Genomic DNA, 27455 nt, shown 5'->3' on the forward strand with positions numbered 1-27455 from the left:
AAATATAACTGGAAACATCTGAGTTCTTACTGGTTCAGTTTCCAACGTTACAGCAGTTAGATACAGCTCACCTCTTGATGATGGAGATCCAGGAGATTTAAAGTCAATGAAACGATTCATTGACCTGTCACTCTTAAAGGACACACAGCTGGGTTCTGGTTCCGGTTCTGGTTTGAATCTCTGATGGATCCTGAAAGAAAACTCTCATTAGAAATTTTCTGTTTGCTTTCAAGACAATTTTTTATGTGACTGTAACATAAAAACAGAACCAGACAGATCATCAACCTGATGTTCTAAATCAGGGGTGTCAAACTCATTTTCACCGAGGGCCACATGGCATCATGGCTGTCCTTAAAGGGCCAGATGTAACTTATAAATGTAACTAAATGTAATCGAATGTAATGTAAAATAAATGTAACTACTCCTTAATGTTAAATAACTCATTATTTATTATAACTTATTCAAGTGACAATTACAGTTGCATAGAAAAACATGTTTGCTTGTTGCTAACATAAATCCTTTTAAATTTTGTCAGCTTATGAAAACACACATAACTCCATCAATGAAGGATCAAACTGTTCAAGTGAATAAAGAAAAATAACAAATAGTGAAATAGCTTTGAAGTTTAAAACTGAGCTGCAAAGAACATGTATGACACATGTATCATTTTACAAAAAAAGGCTACACACAGCCTTGCATGCAACTGATGGTTTGATGACAATTTGCCTGCATACACTCATAAGACCTGCAAACATTAAATAATTACAACAGCAGCTATAGATAAATAATATGTAATCAACTAAAAACACCAAAATAAGGTTGACTCAGTTCACAAATATTACTCAAGTTTTTTGGTTAGTCTTTGATGAGGAGATGCTGCCTGTCCTTGAACACACCCAAGTGGATTCTCTCTCTGCTATCGATTGATCATGTTCTGAAAATGATGAACACAAAACAAAATGCAAGCACAATCATTAAATTGAACACAGTTCAACTGTTCTTCTTCTTAGTTGAATTACATTTGATTATATTTTAGTTTTCAAAAAAATGCTAACCTGTGTGTTTCTGACCAGATGTCTGACATCTTTTTCCGTTGCCAGTGTGTCTATGTCTGGCTTCAGGTCCTGTGCTGAGGCAATGCGTAGAACAGCATGGAGGTTGTCCATGAGGCGTGATCTGTGCTTGTTTTTGTTCAGATTCATTATGGACAAAAACTGTTCGCACAGATAGGTGCTTCCAAACATGGACAGAACACGGGCAGCATGAAGTCGAAGCTGTGGAATTAAACCAGGGGGCATCAGACGGTAAAAGTCCTGAATTGCAGCATCTTGGAACTTTGCTCTCAGGCCACTGTCCCTTTGAAGCTCAATTAGCTCCATCTGAAGGTGTTGGGGTGGTGAAAAGATTGGCAAAGATGTCAAAGCCAGACTGTTGAAGTCAGAGATCAAACTCAGTCTTTAACCAGCTCAGTTTGGCAGCTAACTGAACACATGAAAAGTCTCGGGCAACGAGGCTGACATGCTCTGACAAACAAGAAAGTGGACAAGATTGTCCTGTTTCACTTGCCGCATCCATAAGTCCAATTTACGCTGGAAAGCCGCGTGATGACTTGTTTGCGTCCCTGCAGCTTCTGATTCAGCTGGGCGAGATGGTCGGTTATATCACACAACACAGCAAAGTCACACAGCCACTTGGATCTGATAGTTCAGACATGAGTTTTCCTTTACTCTGCATAAAAAGAGCAATGTCTTCTCTGAGCTCAAGAAATCCCTATAGGACTTTGCTCCTACTCAGCCACCGTACTTCTGTACGGTACGGCACATCCCCGTGTTCCGAGCCCATCTCCAGCAAAAACTGCTGGAACTGACGGTGATTCAGGCCATGCACCCGAATGAAATTCACTGTTTTCATGACTGTGGTCACAATGTCCTCCATCCCCAGCATCTTCCCACACAAAGCTTCTTGATGGATAATGCAATGATACTTTATCAGAGGCGTGTGACAGTTCATTTCTTGCATTTCCCTCTTCATTAGTCCAACCAAGCCCACTTTTCCTCCACATATTGCCGGTCTTGTGCGAAATTCGGTTCCCCTGTGAAAATCTGCTCCCCCTGCGTCGGGAGCGCGCATTACAGCCAGAGAGGCGAAAGAGGCGGATCTGATCATTTTCTCGGTAAAAACAACTAATATAACCATGTCAGTGTTGTAACATTCAGTTTAATTTGCAGCTGTTGTTTAAAAATTGTATAATAAATAAATAAACAAGATCTTCTGACGCTGTTTTGTGTTATTTTAAACACCAAGAGAATCGCTCTTTTTCCAACTTTTCTCACGTAAGCCTGGCAGAAATAAGTCAGTCACCAAACAGTTTTCCCAACACGTAGTGTGTATGTAAAGGTTTTTGAGAATTTGGAAACAGTTGTTCTTTATTCCCCAAGGTTATGGGGTAAGGAGAGGAAAGAATGGATGATTCAGCAGCCTGAAATAATCTGTTCCCCCTCAAAATGGGAACAAATTATTTTACCTGCAAATGCTTAACTGTGTTTATTCCTCTCATCAACAACAATAATCCTGTGATTTTGGTAGCATTTGCTTTTTTTTGCCAGAGTTATGAGGGGGGAACCATATATTTCAGCTGTTTTACCTCACTGAAATTATCCGTTCCCCCTCAAAAACATGGAAACAAATTTATTTATCAACAGTAATCATCAACAGCAAACTGGCTGTTTTCAAACAGCAAGTTTGAAAACATTTCATCACTATTCGCAAGAGTTATGAGGAGGAACCATACATTTTAGTCATCTGAAATAATCCGTTCCCCTATATAACAAGGTAATAAATCAATAAATCCATTGAATTTTTGATAGTTGGTCATTACTTTTCTACATAAAAATAAAAAGTTATTTAATTGTTTAACATCCAAAATAGTTCAAATAAATATGAGTGTTGTTTTGATGTTATTTATAAAAAAAAAATTCTGTTTAAATGTTTCTCTACCAATTTACAAATATTCTAGAAGATAATCTATCTTACAATATAAACAAATAACGTGTTTTATGGAAAGTCAAAATCACGTGATCTTCTTCCTGCAATCAATTATGCAAATGTGCAGGTGTTCTCTGTTTTCCTCGGATAGCTTATCACGTTTTTGCTTAAAGTTAAGCCAAGTATTTCTTTAAGTCGACACTTTTCGTAAATATGGACAGTGTGGAATATGAAACACTCTTTAACTAAAGTTAAAGGCGAATATCCACCACACTTGACAAAGCAAAAAAAATATGTCATTCGAAGGAAAGCCTCGTTTTGCAAGATTGAAGGTAAGTGTCTTTATCTTCAATAAAATTGTCTTGAAGATAACCTCGACATTAATATGTATTTAATAGTGGAATGTTATCTAAAGACAGTTACATAACACTCAATACGTTTTTAAAATTGAATAATGCATTTAATGTAGATTGATATGTGTCCACACGAACGCTCCAAGTTATAACGTAGTAATTACGTACAATCTTCTTGTCTGCAGTTGTTATAAATGTGAATTACACTTGTACTCCATTTTTACTTATAATTTTTGTAGTATAAAGTTTGCTGTACTAATAAATTAATAAATAAAAGTCATAAATCTAACAAAGTGGACAATTGTGAACAAAAAACATAACGTAAACAAATTAAAACACATTACTTCCCATTAGCAGTGTTTAGTTTATTTTTCAAAATTTTTTACCTTAAAAAATGAAGCAACTACATCTTATTTCATTTTGTGTTTATTTCATGTTTCTTGTTTCAACCTCTACGTGTAACTCATGCAGTAGTTTGCATTTTCATATTTTCATAAATATAAATGTTTTGTGACAATATAATTTCATGCTTCAGTCTGATTTTTATTGGTGTACTCTATCTTTTCCAAGGAAATGAGCTTTTCTATATTCGACAAAAAGGCAGTCATTCCTCCACAACGGTCAAAGTTGTTAAAGGAGCTGAAAAAGCTGGAAGAATATGTGTTGACTTCCATGCCAGCCCTACTGACATGGAAGTTATTTGTGCACATTGTGGACAAATAAAAACAACTGATGCCATCTCCAAGAGATTTTATTGGCCAGGAATGTCCGTGGACATCAAGAAATGGGTATGTTACATAAAGCATAGGATTAAGTAAAGAATTTTCTTTAGTAATACCAACTAAAACATTTACATTTTTGGCAAATAAATGTGTAAGCCTTATTCATATTAACAATATGAATCTGTAATTGTACAATAATGTCAACTTTGCATGTGCAAAATTCTTTTTTTGATTTGGTCTTTAATTAACTTCATAGGTCTCTGAGTGCTCATCCTGTCAGGCGAGTTCCCAAGCACTGAAACAACCGTCAGTGTACACTCCCATAAAGGTAAAATAATTCATAGGAAAAAGAAACATATTCATTGAAATACATGATAGTGGGCATCAGTGGTTGGTTGTCCTCTTTGCCTGTGTTCTCATAATTAAGTTTGTGCATCAGTTTGAAGCACCAAAAAGGATTTTGACTGACCAAGGGAGATAATTTGTAAATTCTGTAAGTATTTGTTTTCAATCTCTTACAGAAATTTAACACTCTTAATGTTCTTCTTTTACGCTATTTTGTTTAAATTTACTGGCTGTTTTGTCTTAGTTATTTTTTTAACTATATTTTCAGATAAACCAAGAAGTGTGCAAAATTCTCAATATAAAAAGAAGTTTGTGTTCCCCATACCATCCCCAAACAAATGGATTGGTTGAGAAAATGAATGGGACTATTCAAAGGTGAGTACTGTGTCCAATGCATACAAGTTCAAAGAAAGATCACAAAACAAAATGTGTATTTGATAAACTACTTTCATAATAAGGCAAATTATAAGACATCTTGTCTTATGTGTGACATATTATACCTTTCACGTATCTCAGAGCTCTGAGTAAGGTTGTGGATGGCCATCCACACACGTGGGATGAATATTTGGATGCTGTGATGTTTGGGATACGCACCAAAAAGCAAATTACGACACAGTATTCCCCATACTTCCTCATGTATGGAAGAGAAGCGCACTATCCCTCGGAAGTCCCTGAGCATTACATGGTAGGATTATTGCAAATTTTTCAATGTCATGGTTGTGGACAGAAGTCCAACAGTATAGTATTAAATTAACTCTTTAGTTTCTTCAAAAAAAAAAATTATGTTTTGTTGCTTAGTCAGGAAAACTTCACATTCGAATTAACGTTCAGTTATGTCACCAACTTATGTGAACCATGTTCTTGAAAGTGTGTCACTCACAAAGCACTTTCTTCAGAGAAGTTTTAAATTTTTTTATTGAACAATGTGAAATTTGCATAAACACTATCAAGTGACATTAAAAGGATTATTTTGCAGAATATGTTACAATAACTCACTGTAGCATGTCATAGAAATTATGCCGATATGCTGTGTAAATGACAGATTTGAACTGACATTTGAAATATTACATTTGTGTTGAAAGATTGACGGTGCTGTGGAGGACATCATTGGTGGAGGAGCTGGCAGAGGACCTGAAAGTCCAAGAAACACTGCGGAACATTGTTATTGAAAGTGTTTCCAAAAAACAGGAAAAAAGCAAAGGGCAGAGCACAACAGAATGCTACAGTGTTTAAACCTGGTGACCGAGTGTGGAGGCAGAATATACGGAGTCAGCAGAGAAAAGGTGGGAAGTTGGATGCTGGTTTTCTGGGCCCCTTTACCGTCATAAACATCCAAGGAAAAAATGCCGATATCAAAGATGACAATGGTGTGGTCTTCAAGAAAATAAACACTGACCATCTGAAAATGTACATTGCAGAGAGTCCCCGAATGCCACATTATTTAAAAAATCAAGGAAGTAAAAGAAATTATGCTCAACCCCTTGCTGATCCAGTGTCACCTCCCCCCGCTCCATCACCTCCCCCTGCTCCATCACTTCCCCCTGCTCCATCACCTCCCCTGCTCCATCACCACCTCCTGCTCATCACCATCTCCCTCTGCTCTGCCATTGACTCCTGTCCAGTCAGCTATCCAGAAAAAAACTCAGCTGAGAAATGTAAATTTGTGAATGGCTACAAGTTGTTCTACTCTGACATAAATAAAATTGGTCCTAATATGGAACTGGAAAGTCAGGTAAGTACAATGGCTATATTTATTTGAACTTTCACAACTGATACAGTATTTAAATTATCTTTTTTATCATGGTATATTTGCAGTCTATTAATGCATTTCTGGCAGTACTGGTGAAGGAATACAACAGCCAGAACACTGGAGAGGCTGCCTTCATCGATTCCTTTATGGTGACATCAATGTGGCAGAGGAAAAGTCCCAGACTAAGAAAGGTAATCTTATACATTCCACTGTGTGTTTTTTGTTACTCTTACATGTGTAATAAGTATTTTTTAATCAATGAAAAGAAAATGTGTTAATGGTTACATGTTTTCAAAGATTTTTATGTGTCACCTATGGATCAATAAAATGCTAGTGCAATGTGTCTGTGTGTGACACTAAACATGTTTTGGTCTTGATAGGACATATATTTTAATATCTTTATTATTCGCAGATGGAGCCAATGAAATATATTATTATTGTCGGAGTCACATGAAAACCACCACTGGACTCTAGTGGTAATAATTATTTTTTACACTTTGGCTATTATATCATTCTTATGTCATAGACAAAAGACCACATGAAAACTATGGTATGCACACTTTATAGGTAATCTACCCAAAAGAGAAGAAGTCTCTGTTCTTAAATCCCCTGGGGGAATCTAAACAAGATACAAAAATGCTTACAAGTCACGAGGTATGGTTGAAAATGTAGTGCAAACTGAAGCATGACAATAAATAAAGTTGTTCTTACTAATATGTCTATATTTACAGAGCATTTATGAGGAAAAGGAGTGCAGTGTCTCACGCTGGAAATGTGAGACAGTAAAGCACCCTAAACAACCAGACAGCACCTCATGTGGTGTTTTTGCACTGAAGGTCCGTAAATATTGTCACACAGTGAATAACTTTACGATTTTTATATTTTTTTTGGAGAATATACAGTGACTTACTTTCTTTGTCACTTCAAATTAGATCTATCACATTAAACATTACATTTCAGTTTGCGAAAAAATCCTGGCTAAGACATTGTGGACTTTCCAGTATCCAGAGCTGACATAAACAACATGAGGTTTGACATAGCTCTCAGACTGATCCTTAGCAGTGTGAGGATAACATTAACATTATTGTTTTGATTGTTTATAAAAATTGTGATTATAATTACCAATATTTTTATTGTTTGCAACAATATCTGTACTGAGCCCAAAATTTATCCATTAACATTAAATGTGAACAAAATTATGAAAGGAAAATTTTTGTATATGAAAAAAAAAAACCAAAAATAATTTCATTTTATATGGTTATATTGTATGAATTTGATTTTGTGGATATGTATGTAATTATTATTATTATTTTTTTTTTTCCTGTTGTGGGCAACGGGGCCCGGCGAATACCCGTGGTTAAACGGACGGCGGAGTCCGGCAGTAACAGGCGCTTAAATTCCGTGTCAAAGGGAAGGGGGAAGAAAGGGAAAAGAGAGGGAGGAAAAAAGGAGAAAAAAAAACCTTGGTATTTTATTCTATGTTGCATGCCTTTGTGTTTTGTGTTTATGATGTAAAGCACTTTGAAATGCCTTGTAGCTGAAATGTCATTCAAACTGCATTTGCCTTGTTTTACTTTTTACTTGTACTTTTCATTACATTACTTGAGTACATCCATTGTTACAGTAATTTTCATACTTAAGTACAAGACATTTCAGATACTTTAAGACTTTAACTCAAGTAACATTTCAATCAGTGACTTTTACTTTTACCAAAGTCATATTTTGGAGCGGTACCTATACTTTTACTTGACTCCGAGATTTCAGTACTTTATACATCACTGGAACTATCTGTTCAACAGTGAGAGAGTTTCTCTGATAGGAGGAAAAACTTTAGACTCTTTAGACTCAAATCAGCTCAGAAACACTGAAGAACCAGAATTGGACCAGAACCCAGGAATCAGAGGTTCAGTGAATGTGGTGTTGAAGGTGTGGAGGAGGATCAGTGAGTCAGAGGAGACTCTGTAGAAGGACAGAATGCCAGCAGGGCAGTCCACATACACTGCTACTCTGTTAGAGACAGAGGAGGAGGAGAGACGAGTTTTTATGTTATTGTGCCAGACAGAGTAACCAATCTCAGAGCATCTCAGACTCCAGGAATTATCATTCCATCCAAACACACAGTATCTACTGTTTCCTTTCCTCCTGATTCTTCTGTAACTCACTGATATATAAACATCTCCTCTCCACTCGACCTCCCAGTAACAGCGACCAGTCAGACCAGTTCTACACAGCAGCTGAGACCAGTGATCAAATCTGTCTGGATGATCAGGATATGACTGAAGCTCGTCCTCCAACCGTGTCACCTTCCTGTTATCTTCAGACAGTTTGAGTTTTCTGTTCACTGTGTTTGTGTCGATGGTGAGTTGACAGGAATCTGATGGAGAGAACAAACACAATCCAGCTGCAGTTATTGATCATTTATTGACACTTTGACTCCTGAATGAGTGATGTGACAGTTTGAAGATGGTTGAATGTGAGCTGCTTTGTTGTCATGAATCAGATGAAAAACACACTTACATTTCCTCAGACCTGGAGTCAAGAATCGGCCTCCAGCAGGCTCCACCCTGAAAGGAGGAGGGGGTCAGACCATCAGTCTCTTTCAGCAGCAAACATGGACATTACATGTCTCTCAGACACACATTGTCCTCCACTGAGACAGGAACAATCAGTAATGAACAAATTGCAGATAAATCATGTTTTATTGTGTTTTCTCTCTCTGACAGTTTAGATTAAATTTGTGATTTTATGCATCAGAATTTCAGGATGACCTGCGTCTCTCTATCATCCTTAACTACAGTCATTTTCAATAAATTACAATATTTATGAAAAGTATTTCAGTAACTCGGCTCACAAGTTAAACACATCATACAGATTAATTCCCCACAAACTGTTTTAAAGCTTTTATTTGTTAATGATGATGATTTATTGCTTACAGCTCATGAAAACATTTCTGATCAGATTACAGATCAATAAAAACAATGAATATAGAAATGTGGGTCAAATGAAAAATATGTTTAATTTCTGCTGAAGTTGTTTTACAACCTGACAAACGAGCCTCATTGGAACCATATTCTAATTTATTGAATATGACTGTAAATATGAGATTATTGACATTAATCCAGTAACAGGATGTGGAGGAGTTTAACGTTACTGGGACATTCATGGCAGGAGACGCTGCGCTCCATGCAGATCAACTTGTGCTGTGATAAATAACTGAGGTGGAATTGGTGACTGTGGAACCGTAAAACTAAACTGGAACTGGTTCAGACTGAAATTGTGAGCTTTTAAGTCCCCAATCCATCCAAAGCTATTACAATCAGATTCATGATGTTCCCAACAGTCCTGCAGCTCAGCCTTAGTTGGATGATGGTAATTATGTCCCTGTAGATTTACCCAATACACATTCATCAGCTTCAGTCTTCTTCATCTTAAAGGAAGCTCACCAGTTTCAACTTGCAAAGCAGCTAAAGGAGATGATCTGAAAGCTCCACAATATGTCCGTAACCCTTGTGTTTGTTCGCTATCAAGTTTTCTCCACTGATGGTCAGCAGCTGCTATATATGCTACACCTGCATATCTAAGGAAGATCTCATGAGAGCCTGATAAACTCCCAACAACCACTTCTTGAAGCTCCACATTCCTGTCCAGAAAGACAACAAATTATTCACTTTTTACATTTATTTTGAACTAATTCTATTTACTGTCTCCAGGTTAATTTTTCATCAAAGATGACGCCTAAAAATCTCACTTTATTCACTTGATCAAGCTTCTGATTATAAGTTTTAAATTAACCCTCTTCTGTAAAAACATCACTTGAGACTTTACAACTGACATCCTAAATCCCCATTTATTTGCCCAACTTTCAAAATGTCCTCCTGCATCTTTTTCTGTAAATATATGAGATTATGCACCCCAGAGAGCCCCATCATCAGCAAATAAAGATTTCCCTATACTTCTATCTATCTCATCAAAAATATCATTTACCATAATATTAAAGAGAATTGGACTACACACACGACCTTGTGTGGTAGTTTGTGTATCTAGAGGAAAAAGCAACTCTAACTTCCATTTCTCTACCAAACAGAAAATCTAAAACAGTTAAAAACCTTCCCCTAAAACCAAGTTTTCTGGTTTAATCAACAATCCGTCTTTCCATAACTATCATATGCCTTTTCTATATCAAAGAACACAGCTATCACCATTTATTTGTTTGAGCTTTCCTTACTTCTGACTCCAGGCACAGTTTCGCATCCATCGTATTTCTTCCTGCACAAAAACCACTTTGATATGGACAGAATACATTTTTACTTTCAAGAAAATATGATAGCCTTTCTGTTACTATCCTCTCCATTATTTTCTCAGATTGAGATGTAAGAGCTAAAGGTCTATAGTTTGAAGGGTCTGTAGGATTTTCACCTGGTTTCAACACAGGAATTATAACTGACTGTTTCCATGCAGCAGGAATTATTTCTGTCTCCCAAATCAGATGAAAACATTTTAAAATAACAGTAAGCGACATATCATTTAAATGTTTAAGCATTATATAACAAAGTCCATCTTTTCCTGGTGTTGACTGTTTAGCATTAAAGAGCTTTTTTCAGCTCATACATAGTAAAAGGCAAATCTAGCTCTTGATTTGAGATGATTTTATTAGTGACTCCTGGATTTTCAGCTAAAATCTAAAGAAATCATCTTTTCCCCATCTGTGATCCTTCTGTAAGGTTTCAAAACTCTGCAATATCCCTTTGTGGGAAAATGAATATAGTATGTAGTTAGTCCTGTTGAGGTCCATAGTTTGAATCTGTTATCAGTTCTGTTTGGTGCAAAATCTGAGTCATAGGCACACCATCTCATAATTTTAGATACGTCTCCGATTCTGCAGATTTGAACCAATTCCTGCCAGGACTTAAGAAAGCGACCTGTTATGGAGTCTTGTGGGATCTGCTGTTCTTCCTGTAATTTATAATCACTAAGTAGGGCTGTTATTGGGATTCCTTTTATCGTGGTGCCTTCTATGTCCTTCCATGCTGTGCTGTATGATGGTGAGCACAGACAGACTAAAGGTCTCAGTTGGGCTGCATGGTAATATTCCTGTAGGCAGGAAAGGCCCATTCCTCCCTTTTCTTTTTTTAACTGCAGTTCTAAACTTAATTCTGGCCTTTTTACCCTGCCATAAATACCTCGCTATTAATCTATCCCATCCTAAAAATTGTGTAGGTGGGATTCTGACAGGTAAACATTGAAATAAATACAGCAACTGTGGAGGATTTCATCCTGATGGATTCTATCAGGGAGCTTAAACTTAAAAAGGGAATAACATTTCATCTGTGTAAATCAGATTTTATTTTCAAATTTAGTGGCCCATAATTTATATCATATAGTTTTGAGAAGTCCCTCGGCAGAGAGACTCCCAAATACTTGATAGACTCAGCCCCCCAATTCCAGTTGTACTTTGTTTTAATAGAAGACGGTGTTAAATGTTGATACTTGGGTTTTATTTATGTTAATTTTGTAGCCATAAATCAAACTAAACTCTTCAAGTAACTTCATCAGTTTGGGGAGAGTCAGTGTGGGCTGTGTTATACTTATCAATAAATCGTCTGTGAACAAGGATAGTTTCTGCTCCGTCATTGTAACCCCCTTTATATCCAGCCTTTGCCTGATCAGCTGACTCATGAGATCAATAAACAAGGCAAAGAGGAGCAGCTCCCTGTCTCGCACATAAAACTGAACACAATTTGTCCATACAGCTTCCTAGGTAGGGGTCTATTAACCTGACCCTGTTGAGTCCCCACCAGGGGGTCGAAGGAAAAAGTCCCCCCTCGGTCCAGAGGGACAGGCCCTTATCTGCAACAGTCACATGTTGGAAAAACAGAAAAGGCAACAAAAATGTCCCAACTCCAAAGAAAAAAAGGTTCTGGTTGAACTGAGTTATTTTATAGTTTTTTTCACCACTAATTACAGATTTGGTTGAAGATATTTCACATTTCCTCCCGCCATCTTCGGTCTGGGGAAGATCCGCTAGATCCCAGAGGGGCCCTGGATCCCAGAGGGGCCCGCTAGAATCCTCTTCTCAGCAGGTCCTCTGATGCCTCCTCCACCGTATTGTAGGTTTTGGATCCGTCCTCGTATCCAACGCGTAGCCTCGGGGGGAAGAGGGTCTGGTGGAGGATGTTATTTTCCTTCAATACTTTGCAGATTTCTGCATATTCCCTTCGTCTCGTTATGACCTCCTCCGAGAGGTGGATAGTCGTTATCCAGGTTGATGTGATTTTCTTGTAAAGCCCTTCCTCTGCCAGGCTTTGCGGAGAATCATCTCTTTAGTTCTAAAGCTCAGAAACTTGATAATGATGGAGCATGGCGGCGCGTCGGCTGCGGCCCCGCTGACCAATGAGCTCTTTCGATGATGTTCAGGGGAAACCTCGTTCAGCTCAAGACCTTGACAGAGAAGGTTTTTGACAAATGGGATCATTGTAGATTCTTTCTCGGCTCCCTCTCAAACCCATTATGTTCTCCCGTCTGGATCGATTCTCCAAATCTGTCAGCTTGTCCTCCAGCTTAGCGTGTAGCTTTAGCATAGCCGTTATGACCTCCTCCGTATTTAGGATCCTTTCTTCTGCTTTCTCGATTCGTCCCTCCACCTCCTCCATTCTGGTATTCACCTTTGCAATTTCTTCTTTTATCATCTCCAGTTGTTCTTTATTTTCTTGGCGAAACCATTTTAGTTCTCGCAAGATCAGTTGAGAGTCGGCCATTTTTAGGCGTTGCACCTCGTGGCTTGTTAGCTTCAACATGTTAGCTGCTATTTGCAGCTGCGTCTCTTTAGTCGGCATTTATTTCTCAAAATAGTGGTACGATCTTATCCCCTCTTAATTATTATATTGGCATATTTACCCAGATTTCATGGGGAAAATTTCTATAATTACTCTGGTTCAACCAGGAGCGCTCTTGCTATGTGACCATAGTGGTGGTCGTCCAATCCGGAAGCTGTTTTCTTCTCTTTTTATGTAATTTATATTTGATTAAATCCTGAAAGTTGTGAGTTTTGTTTAAAATCTAAAGTTCTTTATTTTTCTCTCCCAGAACTTTAAACATCCATCTGACCAACATGGAGTTACTTTTCTTCTCACCTTTGCTTCTTGGGGCTGATTGGTCTGGAGCTCCATCAAATATTGTTTTAAAGTCTTTCTGCCATCAGTAGATCATCATGGAAATCTAACTGAACTTCTGTTACTAATTTAGTCAGAGACCCTATTAAACCGTCCCACTCTTTAATTTTCCTTGTGAGCCGTTCTTAGTCTGGAGAATATTCCAGAAAACTGGGTGATGATCTCTGCCTCCAGATGAGGCGTCTAAATATTTAATGATCAAATTAAACATTCAGCTTCAAACTAAATGTTTCCCAGCAGACTGACTAAAGACATTTCTCCCTCTTCCTGCTCTATCAGACCTTCTCTGCTCCTGCAGCAGGTTCCTCCATACCTGAAAACTTCCAGTCTCCAGTGTGGATCCATCAGTCCAGCCGACAGCAGCTTCACTTCTGAGTCTCCTGGATGATTGTAGCTCAGGTCCAACTCTTTCAGATGGGAGGGGTTGGAGGTCAGAGCTGAGGCCAGAGAAGCACAGCCTTCCTCTGAGACCAAACAGCCTGATAAGCTGCAGACACACAATTCATCACATGATGAGAAAATGAGAACATGGAGGTAGAGACCAAGGACTGAACGGATGGATGGACGGACGGACGGACGGCCCAGAGTTACCTGAGAGTTTCCAGGTTGCAGTTTGGACTCTTCAGTCCAGCAGAGAGAAGCTTCACTCCTGAATCCTGCAGGTTGTTGTTACTCAGGTCCAGTTCTCTGAGACTGGAGGACTGGGAGCTGAGAACTGAGGACAGAGCTTCACAGCTTCTCTCTGAGAGGTTACAGCCACTCAGTCTGAGGAGACAGGGAGGAAAATATGTTATTAAATAATTCATCAAAATGTCTTTTTTCCAGTCAACAATGTTCCTCTTTACTGATTTCATGAACTGTTTTATATATAATCATGTTGCCTTTTGTTGTGAACTGGTTCAGTCTATATTTGGGTCTCCAGCCATGAAGGACTGAACTAAAGGCAACAAGGAGGCTGGCAAGAGAAATATTAAATTCCTCTATGAACTAAATGAATCCATGTCAGTTTTAACAGAAAGAGTCCAATGACGCCTGAGAATCAAGGCTGGGCTGAAGATCAGCATCAGGCTCAGTTTGAGGATCAGCATCAGAGATGGTTTGAGGGAAAACAGCAGCTTGAATCAAAGCAGAGCAAATCTCCAGTTTTTTATCTTTACATGTTTTAACTGTTGGATACAGAGATGGAAAACTGAGCAGCAACTGACAGAAAACTATGTTTTGAATAAGAATCAAATTACTCAATAAAGGGAGTGAAAAAAATCTGTGTGTATAAAACTGGATTTGTAAAACTTAACAATAAAATTAATATTCTTTGCACAAGTCACCTGGTTGACACACACAAAACTGCATTTACACACAGATCAGGTTATGAGTGCACAAGTATTTCTGAGACTCACTTCAGCTTCAGGAGATTCCAGATTTGTGTGTAGATGGTGCATTTACATGCTAGTACAAAGCTGGGTCATCTGAGTTTTGATCCTAGTCTGGTATTTTTATCCTCCAAACGTTTCACTGTGCTTGTGGCAAATACCATAGTTCAGTGGAAACAGTAAATCTCAGCACTTCCTTATAATGTCCCAAATTATTTATAGACATATTTTGCATTTTTGAGTGTTACAGGCAAGGATGTAACTTTGTGTTGCAAGTTGGTGGGATGAAGAGGAGAAGGGGTCAGAAGGTCAGGGGGGTTGGGCTGCAGATGCAACTAATGTCACTGGACGACTTTTTCTTTACTGCTAAGAATAAAGCCAAAATTTACATGTGAATTCCAGACACTCATATTCAATAAATTAGGATCAAGCTTGTCAGATTAATAATACCTTTTGAAAATAATCTATTAGAAGGTATTAAACATATACAAAATATAAATAGGTTAAAATAAATGTAATCTAATTAATCTATATAATTTCTTTCACTTGCTGATGGAATTAGTAATAAAGTGACTTTTCAGTCATATTCTAATTTATGGAATGAGTCTGTATAGTTACTTAATTTTTACCTATTGAAAACAATTTCAAAATTCAGTCATATTTTTTGTGAAGAATTATCACATAGTTTTCTTTTAATGTCTGATTTTATCAAGTGGTAAAAACATGAAACAACATGTAACAATCAAAATGTTATCAAACATTTCAAAAGTAGAATAAGTAACTTCTGTGTAACCAAATGAATCCTTGTCAGTTCAAACTTTACATTTAACAATGATGTGATTCTGACTCCACAGCTGGTTGTAAAAACATTTTGTCCTGCTGATTCACACATAGCAGATGAGATATGATGTGTCTTTAAAAGAGCATTTCTCCCTCTTGCTCCTCTATCAGACCTTCTCTGCTCCTGCAGCAGGTTCCTCCATACCTGAGAGCTTCCAGTCTCCAGTGTGGATCCTTCAGTCCAGCCGACAGCAGCTTCACTCCTGAGTCTCCTGGATGATTGTAGCTCAGGTCCAACTCTTTCAGATGGGAGGGGTTGGAGGTCAGAGCTGAGGCCAGAGAAGCACAGCCTTCCTCTGAGACCAAACAGCCTGATAAGCTGCAGACACACAATTCATCACATGATGAGAAAATGACAACATTGAGGTAGAGACCAATCGATGGATGGATGGATGGATGGATGGATGGATGGATGGATGGATGGATGGATGGATGGATGGATGGATGGATGGATGGATGGATGGATGGATGGCTGGATGGCTGGATGGATGGATGGATGGATGGATGGATGGATTTATAACATGTGGATTAAATAATAAAGCCAACCAACTGCTAGGATCTGTAATTATGCTTCTTTTTGCACCAAAGATGCAGCAATTTGTCAAGAGCCCAGAGTTACCTGAGAGTTTCCAGGTTGCAGTTTGGACTCTTCAGTCCAGCAGAGAGAAGCTTCACTCCTGAATCCTGCAGGTTGTTGTTACTCAGGTCCAGTTCTCTGAGACTGGAGGACTGGGAGCTGAGAACTGAGGACAGAGCTTCACAGCTTCTCTCTGAGAGGTTACAGCCACTCAGTCTGAGGAGACAGGGAGGAAAATATGTTATCAAACAATTTATTAAAATGTTTGTCTTTTCTCCAGTCAACAATGTTCCTCTTTACTGATTTAATGAACTGTTTTATATATAATCATGTTGCCTTTTGTTGTGAACTGGTTCAGTCTATATTTGGGTCTCCAGCCATGAAGGACTGAACTAAAGGCAACAAGGAGGCTGGCAAGAGAAATATTAAATTCCTCTATGAAGTAAATGAATCCATGTCAGTTTTAACAGAAAGAGTCCAATGAAGCCTGAGAATCAAGGCTGGGCTGAAGATCAGCATCAGGCTCAGTTTGAGGATCAGCATCAGAGCTGGTTTGAGGGAAAACAGCAGCTTGAATCAAAGCAGAGCAAATCTCCAGTTTCATCTTTACATGTTTTAACTGTTGGATACAGAGATGGAAAACTGAGCAGCAACTGACAAAAAACATTCTTTTGAACAAGAATCAAATTACTCAAAGTATTGTATAAAATACTCTAAATTAAACTCATGTCAGGTAAAACAAACATTGAGAAAACCAATGAAGTGGGAAATACGCATCTCACAGTAAGACATCTATTATTATTTTACTCTATTATTGAAAAACCATTTGCATCATAACTGATAGAATATAATGGACAGAAATCTGGTTTCACCAGGATTGAGAAGATTTTACCTGAGAGTTTCCAGGTTGCAGTTTGGACTCTTCAGTCCAGCAGAGAGAAGCTTCACTCCTGAATCCTGCAGGTTGTTGTTACTCAGGTCCAGTTCTCTGAGACTGAAGGACTGGGAGCTGAGAACTGAGGACAAAGCTTCACAGCTTCTCTCTGAGAGGTTACAGACACTCAGTCTGAGGAGACAGGGAGGAAAATATGTTATTAAATAATTCATAAAAAATATTTTACTTTCCAATAAATTATGGCCTTTTTTGAAAGATTGAAGGAACTATCTATTGTTGCACATATTTATGTTGCCTATTGTGAATTGATTTGGTCAATGGTTGGGTCACAATTTTTGAAGTACTGATCTAAAAAGAACAAGGAGGCTGGCAACAAAACTTATGAATTCCACAATAAAAATAAATTCAACCAGTCTCAGTTTTAGCAGAAAGATGAGTTTTGCTTCTTTAATAATGTATAATGATGATGAGGTTGTTATGGTGATAAAGTTAAATATTAATAGACTTTCTTCCCAATGTATCCCTGTGGGAAACATCTGGGAGACAATGAATCAATAAATAAACTAAAGCAACATGAATCAATATTTAGAACATCATTAAATGTTTTCACTTCATCAATAACAACTGCAGTAACAATCTGTGTCCTTACAGAGCTTTGTTGGAGGCTTTAACCACTGGCAGCAGCCTCAGAAGAACCTCCTCTGAAGCAGAGTATTTCTTCAGGTCAAACACATCCAGATCTTTTCCTGATGACACTAAGATGAAACCCAGAGCTGACCACTGAGCAGGAGACAGTTTATCTGTGGAGAGACTTCCTGAACTCAGAGACTGTTGGATCTCCTCCACTAGAGAACGATCATTCAGTTCATTCAGACAGTGGAACAGATTGATGCTTTTCTCTGCAGACACATTCTCATTAATCTTCTTCTTGATGTACTGAACTGTTTTCTGATTGGTCTGTGAGCTACTTCCTGTCTCTGTCAGCAGACCTTGTAGGAGTCTCTGATTGGTCTGCAGTGAAAGTCCCAGGAGGAAGCGGAGGAACAAGTCCAGGTGTCCATTTGGACTCTGTAAGGCCTGGTCAACAGCTCTCTGATGGAGAGACTTTAGGTCAGATTTATTAAGTAATGAAGATTTCTTAGACATTTGTGTTTCTTTCATCAGGTTGACACCAGAGTTGATGAAGGTCAGATGAACATGAAGAGCAGCCAGAAACTCCTGAACACTCAGATGGACGAAGCAGACACCTTGTCCTGGTACAGACCTCTCTCCTCTTTAAAGATCTGTGTGAACACTCCTGAGTACACTGAGGCTGCTCTGATATCGATGCCACACTCTGTCAGGTCTGATTCATAGAATATCAGGTTTCCTTTCTGCAGCTGATCAAAAGCCAGTTTTCCCAGAGACTCAATCATCTTCCTGCTCTTTGGACTCCAGTGTGGATCTGTTTCAGCTCCTCCATCATACTTGACCTTCTTCACTTTGGTCTGAACAACCAGGAAGTGGATGTACATGTCAGTCAGGGTTCTGGGCAGCTCTCCTCCCTCTCTGGTCTCCAACACATCCTCCAGAACTGTAGCAGTGATCCAGCAGAAGACTGGGATGTGGCACATGATGTGGAGGCTTCGTGATGTCTTCATGTGGGAGATGATCCTGCTGGCCTGTTTCTTATCTCTGAATCTCTTCCTGAAGTACTCCTCCTTCTGAGGGTCATTGAACCCTCTGACCTCTGTCACCATGCCAACACACTGAGGAGGGATCTGATTGGCTGCTGCAGGTCGTGTGGTTATCCAGAGGAGAGCAGAGGGAAGCAGTTTCCCCCTGATGAGGTTTGTCAGCAGAACATCCACTGAGGTGGACTCTGTAGCATCAGTCAGGATCTCCTTGTTGTGGAAGTCCAGTGGAAGTCGACTCTCATCCAAGCCATCAAAGATGAACAGAACCTGGAAGTGTTCAAAGCTGCAGATTTCTTTGGTTTCACTAAAGAAATGATGAACAAGTTCCACCAAGCTGAACTTTTTCTCTTTCAGCACATTCAGCTCTCTGAAAGTGAATGGAAATATGAACTGGATGTTCTGGTGAGCTTTGTCTTCAGCCCAGTCCAGAGTGAACTTCTGTGTTAGGACTGTTTTCCCAATGCCAGCCACTCCCTTTGTCATCACTGTTCTGATTGGTTGATCTCTTCCAGGTGGGACTTTAAATATGTCTTCTTGTCTGATTGTTGTTTCTGGTCTGTGTGGTTTCCTGGATGCTGTTTCAATCTGTCTGACCTCATGTTCATCATTGACCTCTCCAGTCCCTCCCTCTGTGATGTAGAGCTCTGTGTAGATCTGGTTCAGAAGGGTTGGACTTCCTGCTTTAGCAATTCCCTCAAACACAGACTGGAACTTCTTCTTCAGACCAGATTTAAGTTGATGTTGACAAACTGCAACAAGATGTCCGAAAATAACACAATAACAAAAATCAAACATGAAAGAAAAATCATCTTTTGAATTTGATTACATCACTAAAGCAAATGTGTAATTTATTTATCATTTCAAAGTTCTTTATAAATCCTCTTACTGGTCTGCAGATGGTCAGCCAGCTCCTCCTCCTTCATCATCCTCAGGAAGTTCAGTGTGATCTTCATCAGTGCCTCTCTGCTGTTCCTCCTCTGTTCTTCATCATCACCTTCCAACACCTCATCATCTCTCTGACTCTCTGAATGTTCTGGGTAATCTGGACTCAGAACTTTCTGAATCTTCTTCAGTTCTTTCTTCACAAAAGTAACAATGTTGTCTTCCAGCAACTGGAACAGAATAATAGATGAAGGAAACATCAGAGTGAAATCATGGAGCCAAACACCAGATGGATGTTGGACAGACTGACAGTCCTCTGGTCTACACAGTGCAGCATGAAGGTGACTTTGGACAGAACTCATAGAAAAGTATTTGTTGTTCATATACAGACCATGAATATGGAGTCCAGCTGTGTTTGATGCTGCTGGACAGATGGACCCCTGGGAACCTCTGAGCTCTGCTGGTCCACTCTGTGGAGGAACCAGGAACAATTTGGAAGTCAGGAAATATTCATCCAGCAGTATTCACAGAGGAAATCACCAGGAGTTTCACATTAAAAACCCTTAATATAGAAAAACAGAGCATCACATGAACACAATTCAAAGTCAGAAAGAGGAAAATGATCTACACTGATGAATACCAGTAACACCAGAATAATCCAGGAACCGTTTTAAAAAGTTGATTTTGAACTTGGACTTCAAACTGTCCAAACTGTCAGCAGATCTGATGCTGGTGGAGACAGTTTCCCAGAGCTTGGGGACAGTGGAAGTGAAGGCTCTGTCCACACAGGTCTTCAGGACAGTGTGGGACATCCATCAGGTTCTGATGACTAGATCTGAGGTGATGTGGACATGGAGGAGGTCTGAAATGTGTGGGTGAGTTCCTTGTGATCCTCTACTGGATGTTATAGTGAGGATTTTAAAATGGATCCTGTAGATCCTTGGAAGCCAGTGAGCTCACATTGTATCTGTCCACACAGATACAATCTGAAGGTAAAGGTCCATGACGTGATATCTGGATGTGAGCAGTGAACCAGGTGATCTAAGTAGTTGTAAAGATTTAATGTTCCTGCTGATCCCATTAAGAACCAGCAGAACCTCTGATGGTCCACATCAGCTCAGTTTTGGTTGAGTTCCAGCAGATCTCACCAACCACATCATAAAGCTTTTCTTCCCTGCTGAACTGCTCTCACAATGCACACAGGAACCAAGTCCTGATGGACCAGAATGGCTTTACCAGGTATTTCCCGTGGAAATGTGATCCACTGTTAGTCTGACATGGACCCAGGAAGCAACAGAACACCATCATCCACATCAAGAGATAAAGATATGAAGGTGTTTTCATGAGAACAGAGCAGCTGATTTCTGTAGATAATGGATCAAACCTCTGGAAATATAACTGGAAACATCTGAGTTCTTACTGGTTCAGTTTCCAGAGTTACAGCAATTAGATACAGCTCACCTCTCTGATGATGGAGGTCCAGGAGATTTAAAGTCAGCAAAAGGAAGATCCATTGACCAGTCACTCTTAAAGGACACACAGCTGAGTTCTGGTTCTGGTTCTGGTTCGGGTTTGAATCTCTTATGGATCCTGAAAGAAAAACTCTCATTAGAAACTTTCTGTTGTTTGCTTCCAAGATAATTTTTATGTGACTGTAAACTAAAATCAGAACCAGACAGATCATCAACCTGATGTTCTAAATGATTCCTATCAGAACCGGTCCAATCCTCCAACATGTTCCTGATCATTGATTCTCCTGAATAATGTCCAGCCTTCTTTAAAGAGCAGAAAGATTTGTTTCTGAGACCAACATGTTGGTTTAAATGACTGAGAGAACAGTTTGGTGATCTTAGTGTTGAGCTCTGACATGGAGCAGAACCAGGAATCATTTCCACTCTGACCATCCAAGGAGGATCTGATGGAGCTTCAATCTGAACCAGATGGTCCGTTAGAGACACTGAAGCCCACTGCTCAATCAGACCCACTAAATATTTAGTTTCACTGTAGAAATGGTGGATAATCTGCCATGTTGGATGATGTTTGAACTTCAGAGGTGGAATCATAAAATAATTCATAGAAAATATTTTATTTCAGAATGAATCTGTCTTTTCTCAGATTTTAGAGAAAGATGCAAATATCAACCTAGAAATAAAATTCACTTCTGTCTAATTAGGCCCGAGAAGCAAAGCGCTGCAAAGGCCTACTGTTCCTATGTTTTTTGCCCTCCTAAAGAGGGACATTTTTAAGGCCTTTTTCATTTTCAAGGACTCACCAGACTTGGCGCACGCGTCAACCCTTTTAAAAAATTTCGTATTTTAAGGTTGATGCAGAAATTGCAAAAGTAACGGCTCGACGGCGCCACCTAGCAACTTTCAAAAGACCCTGTGCTATGACCTTACTTCATCATAGAGACATTAAATTAATTTAGTACACTTGTATAGCTCCCCAAGATGCTCAGGAATTACAATCAACGTCGTCGTGCAAGTATCACAGGAAGTCGGCCATTTTGAATTGAAGTACTGATTTTGACCCCATTTTTGCTGATTATGGCCTTCGCATTTGATCAAACTCCTCCAAGGGATTTTGATGGAGCGGCTTCAAACTTGGGTCAGTCTGTTCATAATGCATGTCTGATCTAAAGTTATCAAATGGGGAGTTTTTGAGCATGCTGAAAAAACCAGGAGTTACCAGGGGTCAAAGTTCTCCTACTCGCCATGAAAAAAGAAACTGTTATATCTCCTACAGCAAAACTCACAGCACCACCAAACTGTCACTGATTGATTATCAACCGGTGTCCGAAAAGACCAAATGATCAATGATGACATCACTTAGGTCACGCCCCCTGACAACAGGAAGTGTAATATTTTACAGTGATCGGCCGCAGTGAAATATTAATGAAATCTGTATCTCTTTCACCTAATCAACGTGAAACTGTGTACGGAGACAGAAGATATGTTGGGGTGTTGTGGATTACAACCCTGAGCGGTTTCGATGGAGCTGGTGGATGTGGCGGCGTGGCAAAGTGACCCGTCATGCAATTGCCATATGTTTGGCTCTGAATTCCACTGTTTCAAGCCAAGCTGCTCAAAACTCACTAGGATGAATCCTTATTCACTCCACAAGAGGAATCCATAACAAAATTTGATGGGCATAGCCTCATTTCTCTATAGCACCCCTAGAATATTTTAAATCATCAGCCCCAAGCTATGCTTTAACCTAAAAATATGAAACTTGGAATACATGTGTATCTTATCTGGATATATAAAATAAGTCTCTTGGAACCATGGTTTAACCCAACAGGAAGTCGGCCAATTGGATCATATTTTCTTGTTTATAGATGTCCCACAGTTTTTGAGACACAGATTTCAGGATCACTAAGCACAAACTTGAGGCGTCGAATGTGAAAAGTTAACGAAACAGTTCATGTACATCAAAGCACGTGGGCGTGGCTAAGAGTCAAACTTTGACTATTCGCCATGAAACATCAAGGTTCAATAACTTACGCATGCAAAGTCACAGCTGCATCAGACGTCCTATGTCTCTCTACAGACCAGTCTTGAACACATTATCATGTTGAATTGATGACATCACCTTAGCCCCACCCCTTTCCAACAGGAAGTCACCTGTTTCTTTTTTTCTGTATCTCTTACTTTTACTTTGTTATTTATATGTGTTTCATCCTGTACAATCTGACTTCAAATGATAATCTGGTTAACGCGGTGAATGCTGGCTGCTGGCTGAACCGTGTGGGCGTGGCCAAATGGCAAATTGCAATTCCTTGCCACATGTATTCAATCGTCTCTACATCACACGTGGATCATCCGGATGGCGTAAAACCGGATGTGCGTCAAATGTGATTTCACTCCGCTACATCCCCTAGGTTAGGGGCGCCCAAAGTCGGTCCTTGAGGGCTGGCATCCTGCATGTTTTAGTTCTCTCCCTGGGTCAAATGATGGCTCGTTAGAGGCCTAACAAGAACACCGACATACTGAAAAGGTTGTTGGTACTACCAGGGAGAGAACTAAAACATGCAGGATGCCGCCCCTCCAGGACTGACTTTGGGCCCCCCTGCCCTAGGTTAATCCGTATACTGTAGCTCCTCGCCACATCGGCCAATCAATGCCAGATTATCTGTGCGTTGTCAGGGGGTGCCAGCAAACGCATCAATGAGTATCCCCCGACGAACGGGCGCGGGAACAGCGTCAGCGGTGACCAACAGGCCGGCGCGGCCATTGGCGACTTAATTAAAATGCTTTAAGTATGCTGACAATAACTGTCCTGTTAACCAGCGAAGCTCTGGGTAGAGACTGTGGATCTAAACCAGGGGTGGGCACTCCTGGTCCTCGAGGGCCGGTCTCCTGCAACTTTTAGATGTATCTCTACTTCAACACACCTGAGTCAAATAATGAGGTTATTAGCAAGGCTCTGGAGAACTTGATTGCATTTAGGAGGTGATTCAGCTATTGGATTCAGGTGTGTTAGACCAGGGAGACAACTAAGAGTTGCAGGACACCGTCCCTCGAGGACCAGGAGTGCCCACCCCTGATCTAAACGGACCTGTTTGATTTTTATACAAAGGATCCAGTTGAACTTTATTGTGTTCATAGTAACATGTTCATTATTGGAACATGTTTCCATGGTGACATCATACGTATTACATCTTTGACGTATGAAAAGAAAAATAACCTCAAATTCAGTCCAATGTTTTCATGACAACAGAACCCAACAGAACTTATCATCACATGGCCACAATAACAGATATAAACAGAAGTTACAGCAGTTAGAAACAGCTCACCTCTCTGATGGTGGAGATCCAGGAGATTTAAAGTCAATTAAACCATGCTTTGACTTATTGCTCTTAAAGGACACACAGCTGGGTTCTGGTTCTGGTTCTGGTTTGTGTTTCTGATGGATCCTGACAGAAACATGATGATTAAAACTTCATCAGCAAAGAGGAGCAGCAGCAGCTTCATCACCACGTCTGTTCTGGCCTGATATAGTGAACGCTGTGTGAAAAGGGCTGTGGACAGTTAGAGATGGTGACCTCACCTCTGACCTTTGCTCTGGCTCTCATCTTCCCCACACAGAGTGGTTTTAGAGGGAGGGACTCCCTCCTCTCTGTCCTCACACTGATCCATGCTGCTGAATCCACATCAGCTCACACACACTTTCTAGCTTCACCTGCAGAGGAAACACACATCATTCAGCTGCACATCAACTCTGATCATCCTTTACATCATTAGTGCTGGAAAAAGATCAGCTGCTCCTCCTCTGATTGACTCTTCTTCTCTGCTTCATATCAGTGTCAGGTGAATGCAGTCAGACAGCAGAGAGGCAGAGGAAGCTGCCATCAGCTGCTGCACTTCTACTATCAGTCCACTAGATGGAGACATGGAGCAACATTTACATTCACTGATTCAACCTGAACAAGTCTTATAGTTCAGTTATTAATTTCTACAAGTGGATTATTTGCTTAATTAAAGATGAACTATTTAATCATCTGACTGAATCAAACCCATTTTAATAATATTTTATTTTGAAAGGAAGCAACAGGAAACTGTTGCTGACATTAATGGTGGAGACTAGAGTTCAGTACCAGGAAATAAAAACATGAATCAGTTTGGAGAGGAAAACAGTGAAACATCAGCTGTTCATCATGTTGATTGATTCCAGTTCATCAATAATCTAATAATCCTGTAGATTAGCCTTCAAACAGCAGATATTAAAGTTCATCTGAAATCAGAAATAAAACTTTTCTCCAAACATCAGAGATTAGAAACAATCAGGAAAAAGTTAAAGTGAAGAAAAAATTTAAGAAATAAACAAATCAAACTTACAGTTTGTTCAAACGATCCAAAGAGTTAAAGAAGAAAATTTAAACAACAAACTCAGACCAAACTAACGGTCTGCAGCCGCAGCCGAACATGCAACATGAAACCGGAAGTAATTCACGGATGTTTCGTAACTGATTGTAACACGTGGCACTTTCCTTCTCCTTCTTCTTCTTAATATTTATTGGCGGTTGGCCAGAAACGTTAGGTGAGAATTCGCGCCACCACCTGGTAAGGAGTTTGGTCCACTTGACAAAAACAAGAAGAAACAAACTATGTCCTATTATATAACTTAATCTGTTTCAAAAATCTAACATAGCCTGATATCTTCTGCTTCCTGAGTCCTTTTGCAGTAAATCAACAATATTAAATTTTCTTTTCATGTTTCTGAGGTTCGTAATTAACTTGTTTCTCTGAATCATATAATTCCTGCAACTCAAAATAACATGTTCCACTGTTTCATCTTCCCCACAGTCACATTTCTCTGCCTGATGTTTCCCTATCAATAATATTGATATATTCAATCCACTGTGTCTGATTCTAATAATTATCTCTTCTCTCCTGTTTCTTTCTGTTCTTCTCATTTGTCCAATTCTCTTTTGGATTTTATAAAACCACCTTCCTTTCTTTTCTTCTACCCATAACTTTTACCACCTCTCTTTTCTTTGTTTTATTACATCCTTTATTTCTATTATAACTAACATTAATATTCATCCTTAACTGATTGGTTCTCTCCTTAGCCATCCTGTCTGCCATTTCATTCCCCTTAATCCCATAATGTGCTGGAACCCAAACAAAATTTACTGTTAGTCCATCATATTGATTCTGTAGAGAGTTTATTGTATTTCATTTAATATATCTGGTTTACTGTCTGACTGATTATTTTGCAAACTGACTAATGAAGAGCTAGAATATGATTTTAATGGTTTTATTCTTCCAGCCATTGAACAGCTAAAAGCAAAGCAAAGCATTTCTCCTGTTTACACAGAGACTCCATCACTAATCCTCTTTCCTACCTTCATTTGAAACTATGGACCAGTAAACGCTATTCCTGCCCTATTAGCTGGATTTTTGATGCATCTGTGTATATTTGTAAATAGTTATAATATTTATTTAAGTATTCTTGTACTATGTATTCATTCATAATGTGAATTTTGTCTTTGTTCTTTTTTCCTAATAATGAAAAATCCACTTCAGCATCAGGAAGGATCCGAGGTGGAACTGCAGGTAATGAATCTGACATATAACTGATTTAAATCAATTTCATTAAATTTAGAGTTTATTATCCATCCAAAGCTCTTTAACTGTTTCTTTTCCTTTTCCCATCCAGGTTTAAGTGCCTCTAATGTTGGATGATCTTTTCTTTGTCCCTATAAATTTGACCAGTAGTTTAAAGATAATTGATCCCCTCTAAGTTTAAGAGGCATTTCTCCCATTTCAGCCTGTAGTGCTGCTGTTGAAGATGTTTTAAAGCTCCAGGTCATTTTCATTTTGGCCTGATGTTGGATAATATTTCAATCTGGATGGACTCACACAGACAAAAATAGCAGTTAGAAGATTTAATGGTACAAAGTTCTTTGGTGCTCGAACCCGGTAGACGGTTTCTGAGCTGAGGATCACCGAGGGCAGGCAGTCTTCTCTCCCTAAAAGAGGCCCGGGTCGAGGCCTGCTGCTGCCTGCAGTCTGCAAGATTGAGGCACAGCTGTATTGCGGGGGCCCGAGGGGCGCGTGCTGCGTTTTGAGCTGTGAAAGATGAGTTAGCTGCACTAAGCTGAGGGCCGAGGACCGCTGGTCTGGCCGGATCTCTAGTTAATGTGTTAAGAAAGGTCAGTGCTCCATCAACAGGCATTTGAAAGATACTCACGTTGCGGATAGAGAACGTTGGGCTTCAGGCACAGCCGAAAGAAGAGGTCTTGTGCGAAATTCGATTCCCCTGTGAAAATCTGTTCCCCCTGCGTCGGGAGCGCGCATTACAGCCAGAGAGGAGAAAAAGGCGGATCTGATCATTTTCACGTCGCTTCTGATTGATTTCTCGGTAAAAACAACTTATATAACCATGT

The 27455-nt window shown here is 39.4% G+C and overlaps 2 pseudogenes; both read right to left on the reverse strand.

The window, feature by feature from the left end:
- Positions 1-916: 916 nt before the first annotated feature.
- LOC129366654 (general transcription factor II-I repeat domain-containing protein 2B-like) lies at positions 917-5955 on the reverse strand (annotated as a pseudogene).
- Positions 5303-27341, reverse strand: LOC129366344 (NACHT, LRR and PYD domains-containing protein 12-like; annotated as a pseudogene).
- Between the last annotated feature and the right edge of the window lie 114 nt (positions 27342-27455).

This window comes from Poeciliopsis prolifica, unplaced genomic scaffold (genome assembly GCF_027474105.1).
Source record: "Poeciliopsis prolifica strain line A6 unplaced genomic scaffold, Auburn_PproV2 SCAFFOLD015, whole genome shotgun sequence".
Classification (NCBI taxonomy): domain Eukaryota; kingdom Metazoa; phylum Chordata; class Actinopteri; order Cyprinodontiformes; family Poeciliidae; genus Poeciliopsis; species Poeciliopsis prolifica.